Source organism: Triturus cristatus, chromosome 6 (assembly GCF_964204655.1).
Source record: "Triturus cristatus chromosome 6, aTriCri1.1, whole genome shotgun sequence".
NCBI classification, from domain to species: Eukaryota; Metazoa; Chordata; class Amphibia; order Caudata; family Salamandridae; genus Triturus; species Triturus cristatus.
In genome coordinates, this window is record NC_140589.1 from 1,654,563,155 (window position 1) to 1,654,580,163 (window position 17,009).

The following is a 17,009-nucleotide window of genomic DNA, read 5'->3' on the forward strand; positions in this document are numbered from 1 at the left end:
GCTCGCCTGCAACTGTTGCGTTTTCGTATGCATGGATGCTTTGGTAGATTGCCACTAGCAATGCTCAGCGTGACTTATTGATTATCTTTCCACTTTGCCTACTTCACTTGGGTGCAACCTGTGTTCTCTTGTTTACGGTGTCCATTCACATGGGCATAGGATTTGTGCCTCTCCAATACGTCTTGTTCAGACCCAGATTCCGACCACTTGAGGGGTCCCTTAATGGCCCATGAGCAGGACTGTTCTGGGATTGGCCATATGGCGTGTGCGGTTGCATTTGGAGTCTTGGCTCAATGGGATATCTGTGAGGCTACTCAGAATTTCCTGCATCAAAGTTACATCGAATATCACGCAAGTTATCCGGCGATGCTCATGGAGGCGCCCGACTGTGAGGAGCACGCTTGTTCATTCAGATTACTGAATTGGATGGCATCTCTTTTTTCTACTAACGATAATGATGTCCTTTTGGAAGGTGTTGCATTCTTTTGCTCATACACCCTGATGGATTGATTTTGTTTAATTCAACAATGACATATTTTAGGCTCCTATGCATCAAAAGCATTTTTTCCCCAAATGTTTTTTTTTTTTCAAAAGAAAGCGCTTTTGCTTGCTTTTTTTAACTCTGTTTTGGTCCTATGTCTATATACTATGGACTTACCAGGGGATGGTGTTGTATGGTTGGTAGGTTAATTGTCGACATTGCTATGATAGCATAAGCTTCGCTGCCATGAGGCTGCTTTTGCACACGTTACTACATGCCTTTATTTTGCAAGACTGTGTGCCTTTCACATGAGAACGATCTGCTTTTCGCGTTCTCTGCTGTTCTCTGGGGTTTAGTCTGCACACGATGTACAAGGTCACTAAACAATGCCCCTTGTTATTCTGTTCTGGTCAGTCCCTCACACCTAGACATAACATGACACACAGCTGCACTACTGAAAGTTGCGCCCTTTAATATTGCAGAACTGCATGTTGTTCACACACTTGGAGAGAGACCTTTCCAGAGAGAAGAGCTGTGCTGTTCCTAAGATGTAAACCTTTCATCTAGGCCTTGAAGTATGGGGGCTGCTGACAAAGCCCAGAGGTCTTCTTTTTTATAATAAACTCTTTCTTACAACGGGGAGGGTGGTTAGGTCCTATAGTCCTTTTCCACTGTCTTTATAAAATGACATCTGTTTGTATTCTATGGAATTGTAACAAGGGTAATGGCATGTGTACTGTACCATAGAGCACGTTAGTTAAAATAAACATTTTAAACTATACCATGACTCAGATTACTCTTATTGTGGACAAGTATGAGGGAGTGAGTGAAAGAGTTGTCTTGATACCCCGATTCCTGAGAGAGTTGGGAGAGTTGGGAGTGTTGTGTTCAGGGTTGTCTAATCATTTGTAGCTTTGTGATTGTATAGGAGAACAAATGAGACACTATAGCTAGTCGGTTTTTGGAATTTTGGGCACTAAGGTGATAGGTTGGTACACCACTATACACCGAGGTCCTGGCTTCCTGAGCTTAGTTCTGTATATGTGCAGAATCCCTGCAACAAGTCCAAACCAGTTCTGTCCTCTCAGGTCCAGCATCTTTGCAGGAGGTGGAGACAGCATTGTGCAGAGGAGACAGGGCCTATACAGGTGCAGAGAAAACTCCTCCCACTACTCTAATTGCAACCCACGTCTATTCAGCCCAGCTCTGAGTCATCCAGGACAGGCGGGACACACCTAAACCCCCTATAGCTGTCTGCAGTGAATGCCCATCTCCTGCCCCTGTCACTACAAAACCGACAGTCAATACGCAACTCAGAAGAAGCATATAGGATGGTGAAGCAAGATAATGACTACTTTCTAAAAGTGGAATTTTCAACCCACAATTTAAAAACCATCTTTACTAAAAGATGTGTTATTAAATTCTGAGTTCAGAGACCCTAAACTCCAACTTTCAATCTTGTCTCCATGGGAAGATATACTTGTAAGATGTTACAAAGTATCTCCCATGCTATCCTATGGGACAGATAGCCTTTCAATAGTGAACATTGAAATACACAGTATTTCACTATCAGGACATGTCACACATCCAGTACATGTCCTACCTTTCACATACACTGCATCCTGCCCATGGTGTACCTTGGGCCTACCTTATGGGTAACTCACATGTAAGAAAAGGGATGGTTAGGGCCTGGCAAGTGGGTCCACTTCCAGGTCGAAATGGCAGTTAAATCTGTGCCCAGAGACTGCAGCGGCAGGTCTGAGACACCTTTGAAAGGCTGCCTATGTGGGTGGCACAATCCACGCTGCAGGCTCCCTAGCAGCATTTGATCTACAGGCCCTGGGCACACACAGTGCAATGTACTAGAATCTTAGCAGTAAATCAAATAAGCCAATCATGGAAACACTAATCCATAAACACAATTTATATGGGGGCACTTGCATTTTGGCACTGATCAGCAGTGGTAAAGTGCCCAAAGCATCTAGACTATCAAAAACGTAATTCAGCACACAGCAAAAATACAGGCTACAGAGGCCAAAAAGACAGGGGAAACCACGCCAAGGATGCCAGATCTAACAGTGTAGATTAGCGTTTGTTAACTAAAGTGACTGGTCTGGTCTCTGAAGAACCATAATAAAGAGTGAACCCTGCAAGTAAATCTTGGCAAGTGTGAAAGGGCCAATCACCTTCAGGAAAAATGATCAGCCATCAGGCTCCAAACATTTAAAATCATCAAAATCAAGTTTACAAATTGGTTGGTCACCCTCCCTCACTGTCTGCCACCACATGAATCATCAATTGTCACTCACAATCACTCAATAATGTATCACTCATTGGTGCAATAGTTACCTGTTCCAAATGAAGCACAGTGGTATGTACACAATTGTATCTCCTCTTGGATGCAGGCAACACATTGGAATTTGGAAATCTTTTAAATCAAATTATCTTTAAGTGGAAATCCCTGCTAGGTGATAAAAAAATAAGGATAGGCATGGGAGGGACGCAGGCATTGACTCCAATGACCTGAAGGGAATATGGAGGCTTCTTCGCTGTAAATTGGTCCAACTCCAATCTGACCATACATGTGCCTAAAAATTGTGGGGCTGCATAAGTCAGACACAAACACAATGTTCCACTAGATACATCCTTCTATACTTTGTAAAAGCAGTTTGATGATAAATAATTAAAAACTTCTGTGGTGACCTACTCAGTCAGGGAAGCAGTGTTTGTCCTCAAACTTAGGTGGTTCGTCCAGATGTTGGTCAGCTAACACACTGGAGTCTGACCAATCATCCTCATCCTGTAGCATTTCAGGAACAGTGTAATTACGTGGTATGAAGTGTTCATTTATTTTGATCATGGTCAGTCTCTCCACATTTTGAGGAGAGGGGCTGGTCCTTCTCACTGTGACAACTGCACCAGCTGCACTGAACACATACTCAGAAGAAACCCTGGCAGATACTTTATTGTTAGCCTTCTGAGCTCTACCCATTTGTGCATCTTCCCATAACAATACATCAATGGGCTTTGATCAACATGGACCTCTTTTGGGTCATCCAGATAGTTCTGGAACATCCTCTAAGTGGTTATTGGTGCTTCCACTTGCTCGACCTCTTTTGACTTCTCCTCTGCACTGTACTTAAGCCCTGCCACTTGAAACCAAGCCAATGCAGACATTGGGGCTAATTTGTGGTAATGTTGTGGTTGTTGCCTTTTTTTCTTGTTGCTGGTGTTGGCTGCTGTGACACAACCGCACTGTCTTCACTGGAAGTTGAAGGCGGCACCCCAGAACATCTGCCCGGTAGTGGGACTCTAATTTCCAGCAGTTCTTCTTCCAGGTCTCTGGCTTGCTCAACAATCTATGTCTTGTATTGTGAAACATCCCCTTCTGAAAAAGGGATGGAAGTGGCCAGTATCTTTTTGTACCACAGATTAAGTATTGTGGCACAGATGTACTCTTTGGACGACATGATGTCTCTTTGCAGTGTTAAATTAAAAGCGAAGCAAAGGATTAAGCTCTCAACCAAGCCATGCACTTCTGCGTTTTTGTACACACCTGGGAACTTTTCAGACATCTTCTTTAGTTGGTCCTGTAGGAGATGCAACAACAGGATAGCTTGGCCTATCGTACTGTCCTCCTTGCTTGCATGAACAGCTGAGCTAAGGATTAAGCACTCAACCAAGCCATGCGCTTCTGCATGTTCATTCACATCTGGGAGCCTTTTGAATGGCTTCTTTAATTGGTCCTGTAGGAGATACAACAATGGGATAGCTTGGCCCATAGTACAGTCCTCCTTGCTGACTTTCAGTGTGAAAACCTCAAACAGAAGTTGCATCTGTGTCAGGCATTTGACTAGGCCCCATATTCCATCTCCATGGTCACGCTTTTTCCAGTTGCATTCCCTCCTCTTTGAATGACATAGTCATTGATCGGTTAGTAGTGCACAAACAGACAATACAACATATAATGGGTTGAGTTCCAGCATGTTGGCACATCCTGTATGAGGGTGTCAATTGATACTGTATTAGCATGCTGAATAATCCTCAACTGCTTCCGTGCTTTAAAAGAATGACTGAAATTATTGCAGATTCATCTGCAGGTGATCAGTAAATTGCTGACTTTGTCTTCTTTTATGAGAAAGTCTTGCACAATCAGATTGATGCAATATGCCAAAAACACGACCCTGAAATAGCCACCATCTACCATGGCCTTAACTATATTACTGCCATTGTCCGCAGCAACAAATCCAATTCTGACACATCGTTATTTCAACCATTTAAACACTTTCGGGCCGATTCACAGAACTAACTTAAGACAAAATCCTAAACTTACTACTTCTGGTATTCACAGAAGTTAGGATTTTGTCTTAAGTTTGTCTTAAGACAAACTTAAGACAGACTTAAGACAGTCTTAAGACAGACTTAAGACAGACTTAAGACAGACTTAAGACAAACTTAAGACAAACTTAAGACAGACTTAAGACAAACTTAAGACAAAATCCTAACTTAAGTCTGTCTTAAGTCTGTCTTAAGTCTGTCTTAAGTCTGTCTTAAGTCTGTCTTAAGACTGTCTTAAGACTGTCTTAAGTCTGTCTTAAGACTGTCTTAAGACTGTCTTAAGTTTGTCTTAAGTTTGTCTTAAGACAAACTTAAGACAAAATCCTAACTTCTGTGAATACCAAAAGTAGTAAGTTTAGGATTTTGTCTTAAGTTAGTTCTGTGAATCGGGCCCCTTGTTGTTAAAGTCTTCCAAGATGTTTGCAGCTGTATGAGATTTCTCAATGGCTAACATGGCTACTGTTGCATGCCACCGAATGCCTTTAAAAGTGTCTTCAGCCATGAGACCTGTAGGTAGCTGGTGCCTAACCCCCAAAAAAGAGATCCAGTTTGCAGTGATACGCATGTAATCAGTGGCTTGACAACCGGTCCACATGTCTGTCATCAGGTGTATAGTATGAACAGCACTATGCTGCAAAGCATGTCCAACCAGTTGCTGCAAATCGGGGCTGGAACAGCAAATCTGGCAAAATAGGTCCGGCTGGGAACCTTTCATTTGAGATAGATGGCTGCCACAAATTCGAAAAAAAGCACCCCTTCCACGAAAAAAAAAGGGAGTAGGTCCAGCTCTAGCATTATAGGTAACTTCCCATTGTACAAACGTGCCATTGGATGGTTGCGTTCATAGAGCCCTTCCTGCCTAAACATGCCCATAATAGTAGCCTGGATATGTTTCCTTTTTTTGGTGCCACGGATGCAGGTGACTTCCGGAGAGAAGAACCAGCAAGTGAAAGACTCAAAGTTTGTCTTGTGGCAGTAACTGTATGCTGTTGCTGAGGTGTCTTCATCTGACTTTTGTGCCATTTCAAGGTTGATGATGTGGATGATACTGGTGCACTGCAGGACAGGGCTGCTTTACATAAAGTAGTCACCCTGTTCTTCCTCATCACCTTCACCTCCCACCATGATAAGAGCTGATTCCCTGCTCTCATCACTTTTATCACCACTACCTGCAGCTATTTTTTAAGATGCACCTCCCAGCAGATTGCATGATGTTTTATTCATATGGGTAGTTTGGCCTCCAGTACCATAGTGTGAACCAGGTTTACCTCGACTAACACTCATGCAGCATATGAAGCATATTGGACTGTTATCCTCCTGCGTGCTAATCAAAAAGAAGTCCTAAACTGGGGAGGTAAACTTTTTCAGTGGGCCACTGATGCCAATGCCCGAAGAACTGGAGGTAGGTGGTAGTGTCGACGAGTGCCTCTCTGCAGTGCATACATCTACAGAGGTAGTGGTGGATGCAGGTCTCAGCGGGGGACTTACAAATATAGGAGTTGGTGCTGGAAGTGGTATCAGTGCCACATCCTTTGGAGCAGGTTCAATAGGAGGAATAATGGTGGTCTACTTTATTCCAGCTTCAATGACAACGACTGGCTCATTACCCTCATGCCCTTCCATAATTGTAAGGCTTTCAGAAACTTTCCTTTTCCCTTGACTCCCCTGGTGTGTCTCGGACTCAGCCAGGATCCAATCCATTTCCAGATCGTCAAAAGGGGAGCTTGGAGATGATGATGGAGTGCCCTCCCTTTTTGCTGTTGGAGACCCAGAGGCCAATGGTTCTAAAAGAGGAGGATCTTGCTCAACAGGAAGATAAACCTCTTGTTCTGCTCCTACTTCCGGAAGATCTACTATTGCTGGCTACAGATGTTTTCCACGTTGCTCAGTTTCCTGCGATGATTGGGTACTACTTTGTGAAAGAGACAAATCTAATTCATAGTCACTGCTCGTCGGTGTCAACATGATTTAAGTGGCTGCCTCGCTGAGAGAGATAGGCTTAGGTTGGGGTGGTGCCGTTGATGCGGGAGTGCTGTTCCGGCTTGCTCCCTGGAGGCTGGTGCAGCTGGCAAACAACTCCTGTAATGGGGGTGTGGGCCGACACACCAGTAGTGGAAATCCACTTCTTCTTCTCCTAAATGGCCTCTTTCTTTGCAGCCCCTTTCTTTAGAGCTATCTTGAAGCTGTCAGTTGGTAGTGGCAGTTAGCTGCAGTTAGCTGCACAAACAGAAGAGACTGGAGGACTCACGACACATGTTGTGGGGTCACATCACTTTCTACAGGCCTTCTGTTTGGCAGTACTGTGGGTGATGTCTCTTGTGCACTGAAAATCAAACAAGTAAGAAAAACATTTAGTGAAACGTGGAATTGCTGCAGTTTGAATTAGTACACACAATATATTTTAGTGTGGTTACTAAAGTTATTATCCAAAATAATTAACAACAATGGTGTATCCATTCCAAAGTCAAACCACACCACCATAACATAATAGTTCATTTTCAATCAAGATAACAACATACAAATGTAATTGTTTGCTTTAAATGCATCTAAGGGAGACACCTGTGACAGTCAGGAAGGTTCTGGGAAAAAAGATTAATACTTAAAACAAAGAAATAAAAAAATATTAATTGCTGGTGTACTATGAGACTATGAGAAACCCATTGGGAGGCAAGGAGGTGCAGGGAGGAAAAGGCAAAAAATGCATATAATATAAATCACTGATAAAACACATGTACTACAATGATCCTAGAGCGTATTATTAAACTGATTTCAGGAAAAAAAGTAAAAACAATTAACAAAAACAGAAAGGCATAGCCCTCTTCTATCAATTTCCCTAGAAAATGGGTTTGAAAGGGTTGCTACACAACATGGCCACCTCCCACATAGTCAACCATCAACAACAAGCATGGAGGCATGGTCACAACAAAAGAACACATGCAGGCATATGGCAAAAGCACAATGGCTGGCTACACAAAATGGACAATGGCCACATTGGTCAAACAACAACAGTAAGTAATGAGGCGTGACTACAACAAAGAAAACATGCAGGCCGATGGCAAAAGCTGTCACATTGTTTTGCACTGATTTTGTAAATGTTTGTTCTTTTTTTGTTCTGACCATAGTAACTTACTCGCTCTGTGTATTCCAGACATGAATTTGACTGCCCTTGCGATGCCCTTTTTATTTGTGAACATGAAAAGCCACAGTTGAATTTAGCTCATAGTTCACTAACAGAATGTTTGAGCCAATATTGACATTTACATCAGTACACAAATAAGCTCCTCCTTCTAATAGTGAGCAGATTTTAGTAGCATATATTACAATCACTTGAAAAGGCAATAGGACTGGCTTTACTGTGGTAATGCAAGAAAAAACATGCAAAGACAAATGTGCTCAGACTATTTTTGCCATGCCTCTTGTTATGTCTCATAGATAAGCTGAAGTTTTCTCTTTGTTGAATGGTGAGTTTGTGTGCGGTGTTGTGAATGAGCAAGATACTTAAAGGAAGAAGGGGTCAATTGGTAGATGAATGGATACTTCCATCCATGAACTCCATGACTAGTAATCAATGTACTGAGTCACTTATCCTAGCGCTCATGCATCCATCCACTACCCATTAACTTGATACTGCTTCTACCCACAATACCATGAGGACAAATTTACTAGTCAATGAAAACATGCTTTTAGTTATTATTCGAAGTCCCCCATTCATGGTAGCTACTTCACTAGTTACACAATTTGTCTCCTGTCCTGAGCTTTTCACCTACTTATCAATGATTTCCTGTGTGTTAGTCTAATTGCATCAACAGAAGGAAAACAAGGCTACAGCACCCAGAATGCACCAGGCTATTATTCAAAAGTTCAAGACTGGAAGCAGTGTTTGTAATGACCTGGAGGGCAGTGGGGTAATGAAACTTGAGGGGGCCCCCCTGCAAAGCACATGTAGGGGGCCCCCCACACCCCCAGTGGCCTGGCCCACCATCTACCACTTTGCCCCAAATCTGGTGTATTTTGATTTGAAACCTCCAACACATAAGGAAATGCCTCTATATTCTCTTGCTCAAAGTTCTAATAAGAAAGTGGAAAACACTTAACATATAAGCTACGCCATATGAGGCAGGACTGTTAAGAGGGTACTCAACTGGTGCAACCAATGCCGGCGAGAGAGTGTAGTGCTGCCTGAGTGCGCTACAGCACTGATGTGCCCCTGGAGGCTGGAACACAGTGACGTGGATTGTAATGCACTATGTGGTGATATGCTTGGAAAAATCTTAATAAAAATACTATTAACAAAAATTCAATCCAGGCACAATTTTGTACTAGGGTGATGAAAAGCGAAAAGATTCACTGCATTGGTAAACCTGCTGAGATGTTGGACCTCTCACTAGATGCAAAGAGCAAAGCAGTTTAGGTGCTCATGTCGCATGCAAGCCAATAGAAAAGCCTCTCTTTGGGTTCAGGCACTGCAAGTGACACACCTAGGAATATGTGTTCCCAGTTCCCTAAGAAATCTCTGAGTGCAAGTACTGTATGGAGTAAACTGATTTTAACTGGTAACACACTGAACTAATCATGATAAAAGTATTCCAGAGACTCAGTCAGGAGAAGGAGACACCACAGGGCTGACATGGTTAATCATCCTTCAGGGATTCTAGTAGGGAATACTACTACAGTGGGTAATATGAAACTGCAATGCTTGCACTCATACATGCTCACAAACGTATAAGGAAATAAATGAAGCCTACTATTAAGCAAACTATCAGTCAGGAGGGGTGGACATAGTGATAAGTTGGAAAATAAATAGAATATCAGACCCCTAATCTCAGTTTGTACAGTGTGTTTTTTAGTGAACGAATAATTTTTGTTTATGAAAAGCAGAATATTCTAGTGCATTCTTAATTGTTGTGTCAAGTGAGTTGTGGATACAAATTTTATTGAAATGTTAGTAGTTAGGGTGTGTAAAACAGTAATACACCAACTTGAACTGGATTCTCCAGGTAATTAGTAATCATTGTGCACAGTGTGTTTTTGTTCTAAATAGCTCAAGTCACTCATTCTCCTTAAAATGAGAACGTGAGACCTCCTCTCCTGCTTGCAAAGCTTTGCCCCATCCGTCAGATCCAGAGTGCATTCTCAGACACTGCATGCTCAGCATTTAAAAGGAGGAATATAGAGCTGTGGCACCACTGATGCTACTTGCTACACTCATACCAGTCTCTGCCTTCAGAAAGTTCCCTCTGCATGTTATCAATGCTAGTTTTAACACCATATATGTCACAGCCTCAACCCCATTACAGTGACCAACCACTACATCGACTGAACATATTAACAATAAAAATTACATCAACTTTCCATTACTTCAATAGGTTTTCTATACTAGCTTCAGTCCTACCAATAAAGGCTCTACAGCCCAGTCCAAATAAGAGCATGTCATGGTAATAGTCCTAGTTGATGCGTGTGCTAAGTATAAGGGGAGAATGCCAGCATGACAATGCGATGTTGGGGGTCAATGTAATAGTGTTCAGGTAATGGAAGTACCTATGTTTTTGTATTCAGTGTCATGGTCAGCCATTGTGACAGCACCCTGCTACTCTTATGCTGCCATATCCTGCCTCTTGTTCTCTGTAGCATCGTACATTGCTATGTAGCACTTTATTAAACAAACATATTCCAGAAGAGCTCACTGCCTGATTTCCTCTCCCTTCACTGGACAAGAACAGCCTTAGAGCTTCTATATTGCCAGTTTTATATTCCTATGTGTCACATTGTCTCATCTTGACTTGTTCACACTATCCTCAGGAATGGGTGCTTATGTATAGCTGTTTAATGCAAATATATGACGATACTTCACAAACTAAAACAATGCATACTTTTACAACGTTGTTTGTAGTTCGCAAGTACAGTTACAACACATTTTTCTATAACAAATCCCATTACTTCGCATTTGCTTTAAAATGCATAAGAAATTACTTTACAACGGATCCCAATACCCGCATAGATTTGCAATGCATTTTTTTTTAAATAACCCCCAACACTACGCTAATTTCTACATCCATATACACTACCCTACATAACATACACTCCACAACACTACCCTAAAACACTTCCCTATACTACACAACACTACACTACCCTAAACCCTAAAACACTACCCAGAGCACGACCCTGCCCCTACCCCCAGTCTGTCCCCTACACTGAAACACTACCCTACACGACCCTCTGACACTACCCTACACAAAAACACTACCCTACACTACAAAAAAACACTACAACACTACCCTAATCCCTAAAACACTACCCCCAGCACGACCCTACCCCTATCCCCAGTCTGTCCCCTACACTGAAACACTACCCTACATGACCCCCCGACACTACCCTAAACCCTAAAACACTACCCTACACTACACAAACACTACAACACTACCCTAAATCCTAAAACACTACCCCCAACATGACCCTACCCCAACCTCCAGTCCATGCCCTACACTGAAACACTACCCTACACGACCCCCCGACACTACCCTAAAACACTAATCTACACTACACAAACACTACAAAACTACCCTAAACCCTAAAACACTACCCCAGCACGACCCTACCCCTACCCCCAGTCCATCCCCTACACTGAAACACTACCCTACACGACCCCCTGACACAACCCTAAAACACTAGCCTACACTACACAAACACTACAACACTACCCTAAAACACTGCCCCCAGCACGACTCTACCCCTATCCCCCAGTCCATCCCCGACACTGAAACACTACCCTACACGACCCCGACACAACCCTAAAACACTAACCTACACTACACAAACACTACAACACTACCCAAAACTGTAAACACTACCCCCAGCACGACCCTACCCCTACCCCCAGTCCGTCCCCTACACTGAAACACTACCAAACACGACCCCCTGACACTACCCTAAACCCTAAAACACTACCCTACACTACACAAACACTATAACACTACCCTAAACCCTAAAACACTAACCTACACTACACAAACACTACAACACTACCCTTAACCCTAGCAAACTATCTCCAGCACGACCCTACCCTTACCCCCAGTCTGTCCCCTACACTGAAACACTACCCTACACATCCCCCTGACACTACCCTTCACCCTAAAACACTAACCTACACTACACAAACACTACAACACTACCCTAAAACACTACCCCCAGCACAAAACTACTCCTACCCCGGGCACCAGCGCCTCTCCCTTACTTCCGTCATCGCTGCCTCCTCTCTACCATCTTGGCGCTGGGTCCTCACTCGCAGCATATTTCCTCAAAAAAGCCCCTAGCCAGCGCACAGGAGCCTGCAGATCTGCTGGGGCACTAGCGTCTCTCCACTACTTCCATCATCACAGCCTCTGCCATCTTGGCGCCAGGTCCTCAGTCACAGAATTGCATGCATGCGGGCACCAGTGCCTCTCTCCTACTTACATCATCGCTGCCTCCTCTCTGCCATCTTTGAGCCGGATCCTCAGTCACAGCCATACACGCAATACAACGCATGCATTGTAACAGCGCATGCGAAGTAATAACATGCGTAGTAAAGGCTATGCATTGTTACAGCGCATGCGCTGTTACGCTTGCGTTGTAATGGTATGCGAACAAAAAGTCGAGTACTAATGGCTGTTTACCGTTTAATGCCAGAAACACTTGAAAGCACAAACCAACGTCGGACAGCCAGTAACTGTACCTCTCACAGTATTCCATGAATTGAGATTCGGTGCACTCTCACCCCAGTACTAAGTAGAGACATATCAATAAAAACAACAAGGAAAGGTGCATCCAATAAAGCAAAGTTCAAAGTCCGCAGTCTTATGAAATCTTTATTTTATTTTCCTTCATTCTATAAACTCAGTGCAGCCAACATTTTTTGTTCAGAGAAACTGAACCTCTTCCGGGCTTAATTCATGCATTATCTGAATAAATGACATAGTAGTAACATCTGTGTGTCTCAGAACCCTCACGATTCTATACTCCATGGAGTGGAATGGATGTAATAATTCTCAAATGTTAGGGGAGTATCACGTACCTCAAGATGACACCAGAATCTGAGTAACAGCCAGAGATGCAGTGTCATTTCTCAAGAAAGGGAATGGAAAAATAAACGTCATCCATTCCAAGACGTGGAGTATAGAAGTATGAGGATTCTGAGACACCCAGATTTTACTACAATGTAATTTAATCAGATAATACATTAATTAAGCCCTGAGGATGTTAGTTTTCTCTGCCAGAAATATGTAATCAATTGGTTTCTTGTTCTTTAGAAGCACCAGCCTGTTTTGGGCCTCTCCGTCAATCATGGATGCCACTGATACTACGGGGCTGCTGCGGGGCCTATATTATGTTTTAATCCCGGCCCCATGATACAAGTTGCTGACATGTCCAGTATGCTGCCCAGTGCACCCCACCCTCTGAGACTCCTCGCTCCTCCGACAGACTCACCCGAGGCATGGCCTGCAGCTTCAGTGGCAGGCAGCGGATGGCACTGCAGAAGACAGGTCTAGCAATAGTTAAGTTATGGCCGGCGGCAGCAAGGTCCCTCTTGGCCGTCTCGGGGATGCCTTACCTCATGCATACTTTTAAATGTGCGATGCGCATGACACCAGCCCCACCTTAAGGGTGAAGAGCTGGTGCAGACGTGGCGACAACTGCACGCCACGCTCCATTTAATTTAAAAAGAGACTGCGGCGAGCGTAACGTAAGTTTCGTAACCTATGACCTCCAAGCAAGCCAGATGTGTTGTGCTTTGTGCTTGACGGCAGCAGAGGGGGCCCCTGGAGCATGCCCCCCCCCCCCCCCCCACAACACGGGGGCCTGTGTTACGCCCCAGCTGGAAGGAGGTGTTCACAACTTCACATTAGTTAACAGGCCGTTAACACAAATTAGTTCAATAATTTCAGAAGTTTTCAGTTCGACCAATACACATGAGATTGATTTTGCATGGGCTATATGATTTCATTTCAATTACAGTTCGAGGAAATTGATTGGTATAAAAGGGGATAGGAAATGATAGATACAATCCTGTTCTAATAATGGGGAAGTGCTATCCTATGTTGGTAACAATAATGACAAGGAATGCAGGGCTAAATACACATACTTTCAGAGTCGGGATGCCTTCGAGAGTGACTGTGCGCTTTACAAATACACATGAGTTCTTTTCTCATAATCTATTGCAACACACATTGGCAAAGCCAATATGCCGGGCTTGCATCTTCATATAGAATCCTCTGGTAATTGCTTTACCCAAAATAACTTGAGATCAAGTAAAGCAGTTTCTCTGAACAAATCTTCATAAGGACATTTTAGTCGAAGGATCCAGATTAAGAGGTTTTAATGCCGTTATGTTGAATTAGAGTAACTGCCATGTGTTAAATTAACTGGCAAATTTCACTTTCTAATAAAAATCCTTAGAAGGATAAGTAACTCTGTATGTAACTTACATGTCTAATTCTGTGAACTTTTAAATGTGTGGTATGATGCTGGTTTGTTACAGAGCTAAATGAATAGATATATCTGGAGGGTAATAATCCATTCCTAGCAACTGTATTTTTCCTTAACAATATTAGGAAGGCGGTTCCACTGTCTTTGTGTGGACTAATAGTTAACATCGTTTGACCATCTTACTGAACATTCCAATACATTGATGTCTTTTCATCTATATTATATCACTATGTTGCTTTTATACAGTAGTTTCCTCATTGGTAAAATATAACAACAATCCAATTAAGTGGAATGTTTACAGAGGTAGTCCATGCGCTTCTCCCATAAATGTCCTCAGAGGCAGGAATTACCAGAAATGCTACAATTAATGTGCGTCTAGGTGAAGGGATATATTGTGATGCCGAGAATGTTCCTGTCTGGAGCTGGGTCACGTTGTGTATGTTGAATTTATTCACTAAGTCAATTTGAAGCTGCACTGGTATGTTGAGCTATCGCATTCTCTCTGTGTACCCATTGAAAAAATGATATTAAAAAAAATATATTACTCTGACTTTGGTCATTCAAATCCTTTGTGCGTTCATTCTGCATAGAAAATGTTCAGTCACTATTAAAAAAAGATATTGTCATGATCAGCCAGTTGTCATAACAATTTAATACTTCTAGAAATTATCAAGTTAATTGTGGACAACAACATTTTTAAGCTTGTTGAACAGATATGAAGAAACCTGTCAAACAATCATGGACACCATGCTGCACCATCTCATGTCAAATAATGTGTGAGTTATTGTGATATAAGAACAGGCAACCGTGACATAAAGATATATAAGTTACATTCCCTTTGGGATATTAGATAGATGATGTAATATTTACTTGAAGAGATCCTCTTTACAAGCGAATTCTACATGGCCATGATTTCAACATTCAGTTTACAATTCAATATAGCACAAAGTATATTACGTTCCTTGACTTTGAGTCCTAGATTACACCAACATCACACTTGTGCATGTTCAAACTCGCTTTGGTTAGAGTTGGATAGGGCATAATTTCATCCACCTTATGTCTACAACTCAGGCAATCGGACATACAAGTGTGGTCTGAAAAGAAATTCTGTGACTATCCATTGTGTGACTCAAGTCAGACCACTGTTTATTGAGTCTCTCGAGAGATGTCTTCTTCTAGACATCCTGTAATTGACTTTTCAGCTAGAACAAGCCTGAGGCACTACTTACACATATGAGTGAAACATGTGTTGGCTGATCATAAGAAATGGTTGACATACTTTAGTCGATTTATACAGCTGTTCGTACAAAAAGCACTGGAACCTTAGATTAATGTTAACAGTTTTTCTGAAAAGAAAGTCCCTGAGATTCTATTCCTATGGTACATTTAGTCGAATTTTCAATATTCAGTCCAGGAATCCATGCTCCAATTGCTTGTTTTTAAAAATAGCTTGTGAAATATTTGTGTATTTTGCAATTGATGTCACAAATGATTATTCCTTAGTTATTCATTTTGATCATTTTTCCTTGCAGAATCTGCCTCTTATCTTTTGCTCCATTCGTATTTTTTTTCTTTCGGTAGATATCTTATAATTATTTCTCCTATTTTATGATAAGAAATCTGTTTTGTAGTCATCTGGTCCCTTTACTGTTTCTATCACACAAAATAATTGTTTTCAGTATTTTCTTATTAGCATTTTCATCACAATCTTTTGCAGCTTTAACTATGCTAAATGTTATATTTGTCATTTTAGTTTCAATTTCCTTTTCTATCATTTTTAACAGCTTTAACATGTTTGCCGAACTGCTCTATTTCTTGAAAAATTGATGGAAATCTACAGTATCATTGCTGTTAGTAGATACCCTTATCTGCAGCGTCACTCAAATTCGAATTGGCTTGGGCTAAGGCAGGTCAAGGTATCAACTCGACCAACCATTGTCAATTACTTAGTAATCAGTCCAGCTGTAATCCGAATTACACTTTTCACTAATAATTGGATTTTCAAACGGTGCTTTGACTAATAAATAATTGCCATTAGGCATATGATCAAACGTCTCCTCTACAAAATCATCACAGTGGGAAGACTATACCGGTGTAACCTACATAGGGGCTACACATTTCCCCATCTCTAAATGCAGGTTTGACGTCATATTGTGTCATACAGACAATTAATTTGAACTAATAATTAACTTAGTGACAACATATGGAGAGTGGTTTTGAAGCTTTGCCAGGTTTATGCTGTGTTGTAAATCTGGGAATGTGTCAAATGCCACGGGCAATGCCCATGGCACGCCTTGCCAATAAAGTGTGAAGCCACTCAGCGATTTGCGCTGCATTGCTGTACACCATATCTACATGAAAGGTGGCTTTTTGAGGCCTCATGGCGCTGGCTTGTAAATAAGCTCCAGAGTTTCCAAGTCCTGAAACAAATAAGAAAAGGGCACATAAAAATACAGGGTGAGCACTCTCTGATCCCCAGATACATGTGGGGAGTGGGTGCCAAAGGCACTACCACTATGTCAAAAATAACAAAAGTGTTATGCAATTGTGCAGATCCAGCACTTGGATTCATGAGTCAGTCCTCCCCTTGATCAAAAGGTTTCCCTTTGATCAAAAGGTTGCTGAGACCTTGAGGAGAGCAGGCTTACTTAGAAACCCTTCCCCTGTGGAGTGTTCTGTGGTCCCTATCCAACCTAGTTCTACTTTGTCCAGCTCTCCTCCTTTG

General features: G+C 42.2%; 1 long non-coding RNA gene across 1 annotated transcript in view; it reads left to right on the forward strand.

Moving 5' to 3' along the window:
* LOC146821767 (uncharacterized) overlaps positions 1 to 17,009 on the forward strand; it is a 91,976-nt gene that overhangs the window by 14,538 nt on the left and 60,429 nt on the right. The window lies entirely within an intron of this gene.